Below are 15,411 nucleotides of genomic sequence, written 5' to 3' on the forward strand. Positions count from 1 at the left end.
GATAAACGAAAGGAGAGAAGATAAAAAGGACGAGAGATTGTCTTATCGATGTGCCAGTGTGACGCTTTTTGCATCTTCTGTAGTGTGTCCAGGGCGGAAGGCAGTTTGTAATAAATGCAAAAGGAGAGGACATTTTGCTACGTGCTGCAAAAATTATCAGTTTGGCCAAACGAGCCAAAGGAAGATCTTGTATGTGGATGAAGAGGATGATGGGAGATCATCAGAAGATGATACTGCTTTAGCATTGCATCAAAATGTTATTGTGAATACAGTTAATGTTGTTGCCAGTGGTGGAAACCCGGATGATTGTGAGCGTCCCTATGCCGTGTTGACTGTGAATGGATGTAAGGTGTCGATGATGGCAGACTCAGGGTCGAAAGTCACGTTAGTGTCCAGGAGTGCATTTGAGGGCGAGATGAAAGGGGAAGTATCAGCATTGTCAGAACCTGACATAAGTCCTGGAGGTTACAACCAAGATAAAATTGATTTATTAGGATATATGTGGAGTAAATTTGAATTTAAAGGTCGCAGTTGTGACGGGAAAGTGTATGTAACGAAAAAGGGACAATCCTTGTTAGGATGGAGAGAGCAAAAGAATTTAGGAATCAGACTGGATCCCAACCACCCTGACCAAGTTTTACAAGTGTCAGAAGTATCTACGATGTCCTGCAAGTATGTGAGAGAGTTTGGTAAGGTGTTTGATGAGACATTGGGAAGAGTGAAGGGTTTTCAACATCAGATATTACTGAAAAGGAGTAGTGTTCCTACAGTAGCAAAGCTCAGGCCAGTGCCTTTTGCTTTGCGGGACAAGGTTAAACAAGAATTACAGAAGCTGTTAAAGTCAGGTGTGATGGAGAGAGCTGGGGGTGTTGAGTGGGTTTCTCCAGTCGTGATAGTGAAGAAAAGTTCAGGGGATTTGAGATTATGTGTGGATATGCGTGAGTTGAATAAGTGTGTCTTGGTGGACAGGCACCCACTACCCAACATGGGTGAGTTGCTGACCATGGTGGGTGGGGGGAAATATTTTTCCAACTGGACATGACGTCAGCCTATCATCAGGTTGAATTAGAGGAATCTTGTAGGAAAGTTACAGCGTTTGTGACGCACAAAGGAGTATTCCAGTTTAGGAGAATGCCATTTGGGTTGGCATCTGCCTCCTCCGTATTTCAGAAAATCATGGATCGCCTTTTGAGAGTGGTGAAGGGCGTGTTCTGTTTTCAAGATGATGTCTTGGTGAGTGGAGTGACATTGGAGGAGCATGACAGGAATTTATGCGAGGTGTGGAAGATATTTAAGGACAGGGGTATCACACTGAGAGAAGAGAAGTGCAAGTTTGCTGTGATAAAAGTGGACTATTTGGGACATGAAGTGTCAGGGATGGGATCAGGCCCAAGGAGGAGATGGTAAATGCCATAAAGAGAATTGCGATGCCCTGTAATAAGAGTGAGTTGCGGTCTTTTCTCGGAATGACAGAATTTTATCAAAAATTTGTGGTGAATTATGCCGACAAAGTGCAGTGAGATGAGAAAAATTCTGAGGAAAGGCGTTGATTTTGTGTGGAATAGTCACTGTGACTTGGAATTTAACAGAATAAAGGAGGATATAAACTTATCCCATCCTTTAGGATGTTTTGGCACAAGAAGACCGTCTATCATCACAGTAGATGCCAGTGAGTATGGACTAGGGGCGGTATTATCCCAAAGGCAAGACGATGGGTCTGAAGAGGTGATAGCTCATGCATCGAGAGGTCTCAAGGGAGCAGAGACGAGATATTCGGTTCTCGAAAAGGAGGCATTGGCATGTTTTTGGGCTGTGGAACGATTCAGGAATTTTGTGTGGGGAGTAGAATTTGTAATTTGCACAGATCACAAACCGCTTAAAGCCATATTTGAGAATAAGGGCCTCAGAGTGGCAGGTTGGGTCACCAGGATGCAGACGCATAGTTTTAAGATGGAGGTCATTCCAGGAAAGGAGAATATATTGGCTGATCATTTGTCGAGTTGTGGACTCTGATGTTGTGGAAAGTGAAGAAATGGAATTAGTGTTTGTTAACACCGACGGTATTGTGTCCAAACAGGAGTGGTTGGATGAGATAAAAGAAGATGAGATCATGAGTAGGGTAATTCCATATGTGATGTCTGCAGCATGGCCAAATAAAGTGGAATTAGTGGAGGGTGTGAAGCCATTTTGGGAAGTGAAGGATGAATTATCTGTCATGGATGATATTTTATTCAGGTGGGGAAGAGCAGTGGTCCCTATTGGTTTGAGAAAAAAGGTAATTGAGCTAGCGCATTGTGGTCACATTGGAGTTACCAAAACCAAGGGAGTGTTAAGAGAAGACTACTGGTGTCCCGGGTTTGATAAAGAAATTGAGAATTGTTTAGCAAGTTGTCAATTTTGCGCCAAGAGTGGAAAGGGAGCTGTGGCCAAGAAGCAGCCATTGGTGGATGTGTGTCTCCCATCAAGGGTATGGAGTGATATTGCCATGGATATTCTAGGTCCTGTGGAATTAGGTTACGGACGTGGGAAATTCATTGTTCTGGTTGTAGACCTGTTTTCTAGATGGGTGAATTTTAAGATTGTGAGAGACATCACCAGAGAAAGTATGATAAAGACATTGCAGGAGATATTTGCCAATGAAGGTTTACCGGAAAGTGTGTTGACAGACAATGGTCCCCAGTTCATAGGGAGTAATTTTACCAGCTATTTAAGGAAGTGTGGAATTGATCACAAAAGAACCTCATTGTACCATCTGGAATCTAATGGAGTAGTTGAAAGGATGAATAGGTGTGTGATGGAGAGTATTCGGATGGGTGAGGAATGTGGTTTTGATAAAGTAGCCATGATACAAAATAGGATCTGGGCTTTGAGGATGGCGCCACATGCTACAACAGGTCTGTGCCCGTTTGAGTTGATGAGGGGCAGGAAGCCATATTCCATGGCATGTCCACCATGGCTTGGTAGGAGTAGGGAGACGGATCTGGTTGTTGATGAAGTGAGAAAATCATTGGTGAAGAAGAAATCTAAATGGATCATGCGCGAAAACCTTAAGAGAGGGAAGAAAGAATTGCGTGTGGAGTGTGGAGATTGGGTCAGGATAAGGAAGGGAGTTGTCAGGAGGAAAGGAGAATCTCTTTATTCGGATCCTGTCAGAGTTGTGGCAGTCATGAAAGGAGCTGTACGTGTGACTGGAGGGCAAGTGTGGAATAAAGATAGGATTGCCACTGTGAGGAGAGGCCATGTATAGATGTATGGGTCATCATGGGACTACTGTTGAAGTGTCCTAGATTATTTCTGGAATACTGTGTGTTATCTTTCTGTTTAATTAAAGATTTAAAATTATAAGTTAAGTTATAAAAAAAAGGGGGAGATGTGTTGTGATGTCTTATGGAAAGCAGGGAGCCTTCAATGCTAGGGAGCCTTCAATGCTTTTCTTATGATGGTGTATCAGCCTTGTGTGATGTCATGGAATGTTATGACAGCATCTTTTGTGTAATGTTCTAAGGTTTGTCAGTTGGAGAAAAGAGCAGAAGGAGAGGAGCCTCTGAGTGCTACGGGACTTCTCCCTATATATTTATCCCAAATAAACACTGCTATACGTCTTACCTGTTTGCACCAGCCTCTTTATAACAGTATCATTAATATCTGTGTGTATAGATCCATATTGTCAAAATACTGTGACTCCAGGCAGACGTCCAAGGCCACATGATAATATGGTATCATATAGCACTTAGCCTTAAACACTTTTTTAGATAACAAATATGCATACAATATCACCCAACCTGTGTTGGTGTACTTATATCGACCTAAGAAGGATGAAAGGTTTTTGAAGAATAAAAACTGAAAAAATACATTTCAAAAAAATGAATTTTTCCGAATTTCTTTTTTCAAACCAGCCCAAGCATGGCCTGAAGCCGGCCCTTACTCCCCAGGGACGATTTCGGCCCGGCCAGGGGCCAATCTGACCCTGCTGCCACCACCCATAGTGTGAAACAGGCCGGGCCTTTGTGGGGCCTCAGGCTCCATTAGGAGCCTATTCATGAAGACAAAAAAAAGTACACACATTCTTTTGCGGCGATGACCATCATCAAGGCAAAAGAAGGTGTGCGCTTTTTCTTTTGTCTTCATAAATAGGCTGTTAATGGAGCCTGAGGCCTCACAAAGGCCCGGTCCCTGTCGCACTAAGCATGTGTGGCAGGGGCCGTGGATCGGGCTGCTGCTTGTTGATGAAGCAACAGCCCGATCCTTTGGTCATTTACCCTTTTTTTTTTCTTTTTTTTTTCAAACTGTGAATGCGTGCCCCGCCTGGGCATGAGGCTGCGGCCCACCAGAGGGGCGCGCCCCACAGTTTGAATACCGCTGTGCCTAAGCCCTCCCCTCCAGGACCATACACCAATGAGTCCTAGAGGGGAGGGCTTAATAATCGCACATTTTCGCGATTATACCCGGCCGGAGAGAAGTGATGCAGTATCGATGGAAAGGGCCATCGATGCTGCATCACTTCTCTCTGGCCAGGGGGGCTCAGCCCCGACTTGATTTTACGGGAGGGGGGGAGAGGGGCTAGGGCCCCGGATCCCCCCATACTCGGCGCCCCTGGTCCAGACTGGTATATATGGCCTGCAATGTAGAGAGATTTTTTTATTAGGGTGAGTAGTGTGACCAATTAAATCTGCAGAGCCCAGCTTCCATATTCTGCTCAAAAGGGTTTTTTACAGAATCACAATCAGGCATGATTCAAATGTGAAATTCTGGACATACTTATGTTCCCATAATGTTTTTTGCTTGTACGCAAATTGCAAGGATCGGGTTCTATGATGAGACATGGTATTGGTGACCAGGCCTTGGACCACGCCCCACGGCCCGCCCCTCCCCTCCTCTCCACGTTCCGCCCCTCCAAGGATGAGAGGGTTCCCCCAGTACATTGTTCCCATTTCCACCACTGGTTGAGGTTCTCAATCTTTCTTTGTTTTACTATGCCTAGTCCGCCGTGATTAACTGGAGCTTTTAGGAGGCAAAGCCAGCCCCTTAGCAGTGTAATTGGAGGAGTTGGGGGGCACTCTGGACCTGAAGTAAGACTGTATGTACGCTTATATGCAGCTGGCTTCAGTAAACAGCGCGTGACAGCAGGTGGGGTGCCACTGGCGTGTCCATGCTCGCAATTCCACCGCTGAACCCCCTGCTTCGTCTCCTAGCGCCTGCAGTTAATTGCAATGAAAAGAATCTGCAAGAGCCTGGGTTTTTTGTTTTTAAAAATAGGTAACAATCTGCACTGATCGCCTCGATGACATCAAACTTGTCTAAAATGAAGGCGACTTTATAATATATAACAATATAACATTTCAAAGTAAAACAATGTTCTTAAACCGAAATCCACCGTTTGATGTTTGCACCACCTCGCTGTTTTTTGGGGTTTCTGGTGAGGGGGCAGCTTGGATTTACATCTAGCATAACAATAAGATGCATGCAAACATCTCAAGTTGACCTTGATGTGAGATGGTCAACAAGTCTTAGCTGTCGTCGCAGACCTGATGCAAGCAAGAAACACCTGCGACCATGCCGAGGGTCACACAATAAGCTGCCTGCGGCCGCCACCCCCTTCGACCTATGCATTGTTTAGGCCAGGCACCCCTTGCTTAACAAGGCTGCCTGCACTGCCCACACCCCACCAATTGGGCCACTCTGAGCAATTAGGCCACGCCCCTTTCTAGCCCCTCCCTCGAGTTCTCTTCCCACTTGAAGCACAGGCCCTGAGTGCTTTGCTGAGCCTTTGGGAAAAGCTGGTCAAATAGGTGTGATCCTGGCTCCAAAGCCAGAGCGAGGCACATATGGGAACCAATTGAAACAGAGAGGGCAGCAAATCTGCAATACAGGACCAAACAGCAGCCCAGAATGTATGCGAGTATAGAAGGCTGAGAGCGCTGCACCCTGCTTCACTTCAACCACCATTGAAGAGCTCTCGGACCTGTGTGGTCATCAAGCACATTTGATCCACTGCACTGATGTGGATTTATTTAAACAATGTGGCCAAAGCACTGCTAAAATGAGGAGAGATGTGAAAGGGTGCTGAGTAGAGAAGATCAGTCCTGCCAAAATGTGACAGCTCCCCGTAGCTCACCAATGCCAATAGCTGGAGTGCCACACGGTCTACCCATACCACTCGCATAGCCACCCACACCTGACCAACATAACTCAACACTGTGCAGCCCGCCCTATCCTAATACCACAGGCCCACCCTAGAAACCAGCTCCACCTAGCTCACAGATGCCAATAAATAGAGTGCAACACATTCTACCCATACCACACAATCTAGTTCTCACCTCGCCACCCACACCTGGCCAACATAACTCAACACTGCACAACCTGCCCTACCTCACCCTATCCAAATACCACCGGCCCACCCTAGAAACCAGCTCCACCTAGCTCACAGATGCCAATAGATAGAGTGCAACACGTTCTACCCATATCACACAATCTAGTTCTCGCCTAGCCACCCACACCTGACCAACATAACTCAACACTGTGCAGCCTGCCCTACCTCACCCTATCCTAATACCACAGGCCCACCCTAGAAACCAGCTCCACCTAGCTCACCAATGCCAATAGCTAGAGTGCCACACGGTCTACCCATACCACTCGCATAGCCACCCACACCTGACCAACATAACTCAACACTGTGCAGGCTGCCCTACCTCACCCTATCCTAATACCACAGGCCCACCCTAGAAACCAGCTCCACCTAGCTCACAGATGCCAATAGATAGAGTGCAACACGTTCTACCCATACCACACAATCTAGTTCTCACCTAGCCACCCACACGTGGCCAATATAACTCAACACTGCACAACCTGCCCTACCTCACCCTATCCAAATACCACCGGCACACCCTAGAAACCAGCTCCACCTAGCTCACAGATGCCAATAGATAGAGTGCTACATGGTCTACCCATACCACTCAGTCTAGTTCTCACCTAGCTACCCACACCTGGCCAACATAACTCAACACTGTGAAGCCCACCATACCTCACCCTATCCTAATACCACCGCCCCACCCAAGAAACCAGCTCCCCCTAGCTCACAGATGCCAATGGCTAGAGTGCAACACGGTCTACCCATACCACTCAGTCTAGTTCTCGCCTAGCCGCCCACACCTGGCAAACATAACTCAACACTTCACAGCCCGCCCTACCTCACCCTATCCTAATACCACTGCCCCACCCTAGAAACCAGCTCCACCTAGCTCACCAATGTCAATAGCTAGAGTGCAACACGGTCTGCCCATACCACTCGCATAGCCACCCCCACCTGACCAACATAACTCAACACTGTGCAGTCCACCCTACCTCTTCCTATCCTAATACCACTGGCCCACCCTAGAAACCAGTTCCACCTAGCTCACTGATGCCAATAGATAGAGTGTAACACGGTCTGCCCATACCTCTCAGTCTAGTTCTCGCCTAGCCACCCACACCTGGCCAATATAACTCAACACTGCACAGCCCACCCTACTTCGCCCTATCCTAATTCCAACGGCCCACCCCAGAAACCAGCTCCCCCTAGCACACTGATGCCAATAGCTAGAGTGCTACACAGTCTACCCATACCACTCAGTCTAGTTCTCATCTAGCCCTCCAAAGACGAGTCTGTGGTGATGGTAGCCTGCGGTGCTGGTTGTCAGAAGGGTCTGCCTATCCTCAGGTTGCAGTCCACGCACCACCGGACTTGGTCCTTGTGGAGAAAGGGCGGAATGGTGACGAGTTCTGCCTGGGAACCCCGCTCCTGATTCCATGAGGATTAAAAGTGCAGCTGTACTCTCCTCTTTTTGAGTCTTGTGTAAGGCACTGCCAGAAGACATGACGCCATGACACCCAGGAGGTGCTGGTACCACCATGCTGAGGTCACCTCTCTGCTGAGAAAATGACTTGTGGCCCTCTTGATGGCTGAGATGTTGTCCTCCGAAGGAAATACTCTGTCAGATCTCGTTTCCCAGATGAGGCCCAGGAACATTAGACTCTGCGTCTGCTCCAGCTGTGATTTCTTGAGATTGATGGAGAATTCCAAATCATGTAGCCTATTCATGAGGGCGGAGGAGGTATGATGGCCCCTCTCCGGGGATCTCTCCCTGACGAGCCAGTCATCTAGGTATGGATAGACATGGTGACCGTGGGCCCTGAGAAGGGCTGCCACTGCATTCATAAGCCTGGTCAAGACCCTGGGGGCTGAATTGAGGTCAAAAGGTAGAACTTTGTATTGGAAATGAAAGACGTCTGTGCACCTCAGTGAATGGATGTCTTTTTACTGTGTCTATTACTAATGTAATGTGACTGCACACTCTAACTTACAGACCTGTTTTGAATTACTGTGTATTTAGAGCATAATACTTTACTGAATTCATGCTTTAAATGTAAACCACGTACCCAAAATCCTGGTTTACCAATGTTCAAACTGTTTGCACACATAAAATATCATCAGGCAATCCAATCAGGCTCTGACATTATTTTGTCCGGTACCTTCCTTATTCTGTCCCTAGCAAGGCCTAGACACAACTTTACAAAATGGGCAAACCAGAGTTTTAACGTCTCCCCGTCTCCACCATTACGGTGCATCTGGGTATATGGCAACAAACGAACATAATCTCTTTACCCAGTTCCCGGCTCTGCTCTCCCAACTAGGCTACCATAAATTGTTTATTTATTGTGCCAAACACCCTGTTCACCCCATTTCCAACCTGAATTTATATATGATGTCCCAAACTGCCTTTCCCTTCATTCAAGTAATCCCAACTCCATCCCAGTAGACCTCTCTCTTATTGTCCCGCAGCCCGGTACTTGGCTCCTTGAACCCGCACAAGGTACTTTGTTTTTGCTACCTCACCACAGTGCACTTTTCAGTCTGCCAAGTCAGGAAAATGCCCCCCACCTTCGAGGGTACTTGCTTTCTCCTAGCCCTCAGGAAACATTATTCTCTCTATCCTACAAAGGCAGTCCCTTCTCTAACCCCTCAGGGACCTCTTTTGGCTATGTTTACAGGGAACTCTCTTCTCCCTACACTCCTGAAATACTGCGGCGGTGATGCAAAAATGGATTACATCTCTTTTAATTTCACTATCTGGTGATAAGGAAGGACAAATACCTGCAAGGACTAGCGTTTATCTGAAACAGAAGAACTCTACCCGTCCAGGCTCTAGGCTACATTACCAGTGTCAGGATGAGCTACAAAATAGAGTGATGGGGTTTCTGTATCAGGGGGACACTGGCCTGACCAATATTTTCCAAGTTATAACACAGTCTTGGGGATATAACAACCAGCCACTTCATGGCTCAAGTACACAGTCTTAGCCATATGGTGCCCAGCCACTTCTTGACTCAAGATCACAGTGTCAGGGATGTATATCTCCCAGCTGCTTCTTAGCTCAAGCTCATAGAGTCACGGCTATAGCACCCAGCCACTTCATGGCTCAAGCGCACAGTCTCAGTGATATGGTGCCAAGCCGATTCTTGACTCAAGCTCACAGTCCCAGGGATATATATCACCCAGCTGCTTCGTAGCTCAAGCTCACAGAGTCAGGGCTATAGCACCCAGCCACTTCATGGCTCAAGCGCACAGTCTCAGTGATATGGTGCCCAGCATCTTCTTGGCTCAAGCACACAGTCACAGTGATATGGTGCCCAGCATCTTCTTGGCTCCGGATCACAGTCACAGTGATATGGTGCCCAGCGGTTTCTTGGCTCAAGCACACATTCTCAGTGATATGGTGCCCAGCTGCTTCTTGGCTCATTCACAAAGTCTCAGTGATATGGTGCCCAGCTGCTTCTTGGCTCAAGTACACAGTCTCATGGATATAGCACCTTATCACTTCTTGGCTCAAGTTTGTAGTCTCTGTGATATGGTTCCCAGCCTCTTCTTGGCTCAAGCACACATTCTCAGTGATATGGTGCCCAGCCTCTTCTTGAGTCAAGCTCACAGTCTCAGGGATATATATCTCACAGCTGCTTCTTCACTCAAGCTCACAGAGTCAGAGCTATAGCACCCAGCCAATTCATGGCTCAAGCGCACAGTCACAGTGATATGGTGCCCAGCATCTTCTTGGCTTAGGCTCACAGTCTCAGTGATATGGTGCCCAGCTGCTTCTTGGCTCAAGCACACATTCTCAGTGATATGGTGCCCAGCTGCTTCTTGGCTCATGCTCAAAGTCTCAGTGATATGGTGCCCAGCTGCTTCTTGGATCCAGCACACATTCTCAGTGATATGCTGCCCAGCTGCTTTTTGGCTCATGCTCAAAGTCTCAGTGATATGGTGCCCAGCTGCTTCTTGGCTCAAGTACACATTCTCATGGATATAGCACCTTATCACTTCTTGGCTCAAGCTTGCAGTCTCTGTGATATGGTGCCCAGCCTCTTCTAGGCTCAAGCACACATTCTCAGTGATATGGTGCCCAGCTGCTTCTTGAGTCAAGCTCACAGTCTCAGGGATATATATCTCCCAGCTGCTTCTTAGCTCAAGCTCACAGAGTCAGAGCTATAGCACCCAGCCAATTCATGGCTCAAGCACACAGTCACAGTGATATGGTGCCCAGCATCTTCTTGGCTCAGGCTCACAGTCTCAGTGATATGGTGCCCAGCTGCTTCTTGGCTCAAGCACACATTCTCAGTGATATGTGCCCAGCTGCTAACTGGCTCATGCTCAAAGTCTCAGTGATATGGTGTCCAGCTGCTTCCTCGGGATATATATCTCCCAGCTGCTTCTTAGCTCAAGCTCACAGAGTCAGAGCTATAGCACCCAGCCAATTCATGGCTCAAGCGCACAGTCTCAGAGATATAGTACCCAGTCACTTCTTGGCTCAAGCTCTCAGTCTCAGTGATATGGTGCCCAGCTGATTCTTGACTCAAGCTCACAGTCCCAGGGATATATATCACCCAGCTGCTTCTTAGCTCAAGCTGACAGAGCCAGGCCTATAGCACCCAGCCACTTCATGGCTCAAGTGCACAGTCTCAGAGATATAGTACCCAGTCACTTCTTGGCTCAAGCTCTCAGTCTCAGTGATATGGTGCCCAGCCTCCTCGTGTCTCAAGTGCACAGTCTCAGTGATATGTTTCCCAGCATCTTCTTGGCTCAAGTACACAGTCTCAGGGATACAGTACCCAGTCACTACTTGGCTCAAGCTCACAGTCTCATTGATATGGTGCCCAGCTGCTTCTTGGCTCAAGTACACAGTTTCAGGGATATAGTACCCAGACACTTCTTGGCTCAAGCTCTCAGTCTCAGTGATATGGTGCCCAGACTCTTCGTGTCTCAAGCGCACAGTCTCAGTGATATGTTGCCCAGCCACTTCTTGGCTCAAGCCCACAGTCTCAGGGATATATCACCCAGCAACATCTTTGCTCAAGCTCACAGTCTCAGTGGTATGGTGCCCAGCTGCTTCTTGACTCAAGCACACAGTCTCAGTGAAATGTTGTCCAGCTGCTTCTTGGCTCAAGCCCACAGTCTCAGGGATATAGTACCCAGTCACTACTTGGCTCAAGCTCACAGTCTCAGTGATATGGTGCCCAGCTGCTTCTTGGCTCAAGTACACAGTCTCAGGGATATAGTACCCAGTCCCTTCTTGGCTCAAGCGCACAGTCTCAGTGATCTGTTGCCCATCCTCTTCTTGGTTCAAGCACACAGTCTCAGTGATATGGTGCCCAGCGGCTTCTTGGCTCAAGCACACAGTCTCAGGGATATAGTACCCAGCCACCTCTTGGCCTAAGTTCACAGCCTGAGGCATATAGCACCCAACCGCTCCTTGGCTCAAGCTCACAGTCTCAGTGATATGTTGCCCTACCGCTTCTTGGTCAAGCTCACAGTCTCGGTGGTATAACGTTCAGCTGCTACTTGGCCCAAGCTCAGAGTGTCAGGGATACAGTGCTAAGATGCTTTTGTGACCGCTGTTCCATTCATAAGGATATAGCACCATGCTTGCTATTTGTAGTCCACACCAAAAGCTGAAGTCCTATACCTAATTCCTGATCAGGGGTTATAGGACCCATTCACTGTGAGGTCAAGATTGCACTTTGACCTGTCTACTCTTATGCCCAATCTCTTTCATACTTCTTTCTCTCATTATGAAAGCTCTATTGCCCTACCCATTCCACAGGCTATAGTTGCCTTCTCACTAAGGAGGGATATGCTACTCTTCAAACCTTACCACCATTACCTTTTGGTTTTCCCTAAGACACCCTGAGTGGGACGAGTATGCCCCGATGTGGGTTCCGAGCCTGCTAGGCCTAGAGACCCAAGCTACTCTTCACGGATGATGCATAATAAGGCCGAAACATGTCTGGTGATGCTTGTGGTCTCGTGCAGAAGGGATGTGACCTAGCAGTTTGGGATGGACTGACCCTCTTGCATTTGGTCTTTCCCTTTCTGTAATGGCCCAGGATGAAAAGTGGGCCCAGAATTTGAGGTCTTTCTTTATGCCCTTTCACAACTAGGATGCTCCCCACTCTGATAGGCCACAACCCTCTCTGCAGTCATGCTGGCTCCTGGAGAAGCATCCTTGAGTCCCCCAGTCTCTCAGTTTCCTGGTCTCCTCATCTTTGCTCATGGTCTCTCTCTCTCTCTCTCTCTCTCATTGCTGTTCACTCTGACGATCCTTCAGCCACGCAGCGCAACCATCAACCTTGCGAGGCGTTCAGATATCTTTCTCCCCTCGCAGATGGAGTTGCCAATCTCAGGGATTTCCCCATATGTCATTCTCTTATGAACCCTAGGTTCTTACAATGGCTGCATGCCTGTAGAAAAAGGCCTGTAGAAAAAGGCCTGTAGAAAAAGGCTTGTTTCCCAGGTCCAAGTCAGTAGATCTGGACGTGATCTATATTTCTTCTCTAATATGCATAAAGGCTATAATGTAACGCCCAGAGAGTAAAGGGTTAACATGCTCCACCATTCCATACTGACTGGAGGAACATGTTATCCAGTGTTCTAAATTTGAAGGGGGTCTCCCCCAAACCCGCCGTTTCTAGTGCCTTTTTACCTTTTACCCTCCCCTCCAACTACCTCCACCCCTTTTAATCACTTAACCCACCCTTCATATATACTTTTACTAAAAACTTTTTTTCGTTTTTCGTTATTTAGGTGTAGCTAAAAAAGTGTGTCATTATTATTTTTTTCCGTAATAAACACTACATAACGTTATCCAGTCTATATTTGAAATACTTCACCCAAAACAAATCAGCGCCCATTGAAGGGCGGGTGTCTTTGCGATAACCCCATATACCGGTCAAGTGGCAGAGCGAGTAGAGCGCTCCCTTTGACATCCGTACAGAGCTTGCTAATGCAGTTTCGAATCCTGGCAGGGCCAAACTCAGCCTTTCATCCTTCCAAGGTCGATAAATGAGCACCACACACCGTGGGTAATAATAAGCAGCGCTCAGATACCCGAGGGTTCGTAACACTATATAAGTGCCTAATTATTATTATTACTACCTCAAGGTAATTCGCGGCTCTGGATACAGAGTCCTCTCCAGGTCAGGAGGTGATTGGACTTCAACAAAGCAGTTTCTTTTCCCTACTATCTAAGGGAGTTCACTCTTCCCTGCACCTGTGCAGCATTTTCTCACCATCCACACGTGAGAGTACTGTTTGATGCCCGTCTCCTTGGGGTACTCTCGTATCCCACAACCCTCGGAGTAACCCCTTCTCCTTGTCCTTCCCTTCTCCACACCCTTAGGTTACTTTCTTCACCCCACCTCTGCCCCTACCCATCCTTCTCCAGGGCACTCTCTTCCACCCACTGGTATAAATTGGTACAGCCAGCGATTCATCGAAGTATGCACCCCAACAGTATGCTGGGGGCACCACCCCCACAAAGAACAGTATGCTGGGGGCACCACCCCCACTCTGGGCCACTGGGCGCTTTATAAATCCAAATAAATAAATAAATCAGCCTCAAACCTCCAACCAGGCCCTCTCCAGGTTAGTGCCACACTGCCTACACAGCGGTCAGAGGTAAAAGCAGAATTGTGCACCCTGCAGGTTTGCACATAGATTCACACTAGATGTGGAACACTCATCGCGTGACCTGTACAGGCGCTTATGTTGGTTGTAGATCACCCTCAGAAGAGCGTCTTTGCCCATGTTCTGGCAGCGCGGGGTGACAGTCTCCTGGGAGCTTCGAGTCAGATTCTCTTCGCCTCCACCCCAGTACATTTTGCATATCTGACAGAGCACATATGCCTGCATACTCGACGTTCCTTAAAACTCACCTAGGGGTCATGCAAACTCTGAACCAGATTAAGGCCGAAATACAATACACAAAGAATGAAAACACCACTCCTTTTGGCTTCGCTACACACTAGAGACATTGCGTTGAATCCCGGCTTTAACACTGGACCAAAATAATCGTGTGATTCTGAGAAAACCCCTCTCCCCCACTGTGCATCTCATTATGCGAACATCAGGTGTAAATTGTACAGTGTCCTCTCTGGTAGTGTCCCAATTGCTTAACCTTCAACGCTTCCCCATCACATCTTGGTTTCTGTGTGTCTCAGCCGGACCCCAGATTCCATACTCTTCTAGCTTGGACGTGCCATGCTTTGGTCTCTGTAAATGACTCCATTAATCTTGGAGCCAGATTTTTGGATATCTCCCAAAAAAACCTAAAGAAAAAAGAAAAAGCATTTAACCAAGTCCAAAAGCATTAAGACGTGGCTTCTTTAAAAAAAAAGAGCTGCTCTTTCTGTCTCTTTCGCTTCGCTCTCTGTCCTTTTCAACCCGTCTCCACCACCAAGCTCGCTGACAAGAGGCCACCATGATGACGTGGGGGTGCACCTAGCACTAGGCACTCTGAAGTACTGAACGTCCGGGTCCTGCTCGCCTGGCTGCTGCAAGTAAATACACTGATCACCGGAAGCGGAAGTGCTAGGCACATTTATTTCCAGTCTTGGGTCCCAGCAACTTGGATGTCCTTTCTGACATAACTTCTCTCCTGGCATTTTCTATGTTCTGGCAAAAACATAAAACCCATCTGTCTTTCCCTGCTCTACTGTTTTTTTGCCGTCTCCTTTTTTGACGCATTAATCGGAATCCTGCGCAAAGAAGCTACTTTGGCTGCAGTATGCATTGTAATAAAATACATATTAAAATATGATTACAGAAGGAAACCTGATTAAATAGACATTCAATAAGACTCAGGTCTGCAAGCGCCTATTCAGTTTCGATAACGGTTGGTGGGTATCTCGTGGGCTATAGAATGGTTCGGCATTGTGTTGCAATGAGCCATTAGCAGCCTGGACGGGGCAGGCTATATGCGCTAGTGCAAACCTTCCTTAAAAGCAGCTTATATAGGTGCGCCCTATCCCAAGGCCGCTATTACCCCAGTGCCCACCTACCACAATCATTAGCACCCAACTCTCCTAGCAACCATCGGTGCTGAA

Source organism: Ambystoma mexicanum, chromosome 3q (assembly GCF_040938575.1).
Source record: "Ambystoma mexicanum isolate Mex_15411 chromosome 3q, UKY_AmexF1_1, whole genome shotgun sequence".
NCBI classification, from domain to species: Eukaryota; Metazoa; Chordata; class Amphibia; order Caudata; family Ambystomatidae; genus Ambystoma; species Ambystoma mexicanum.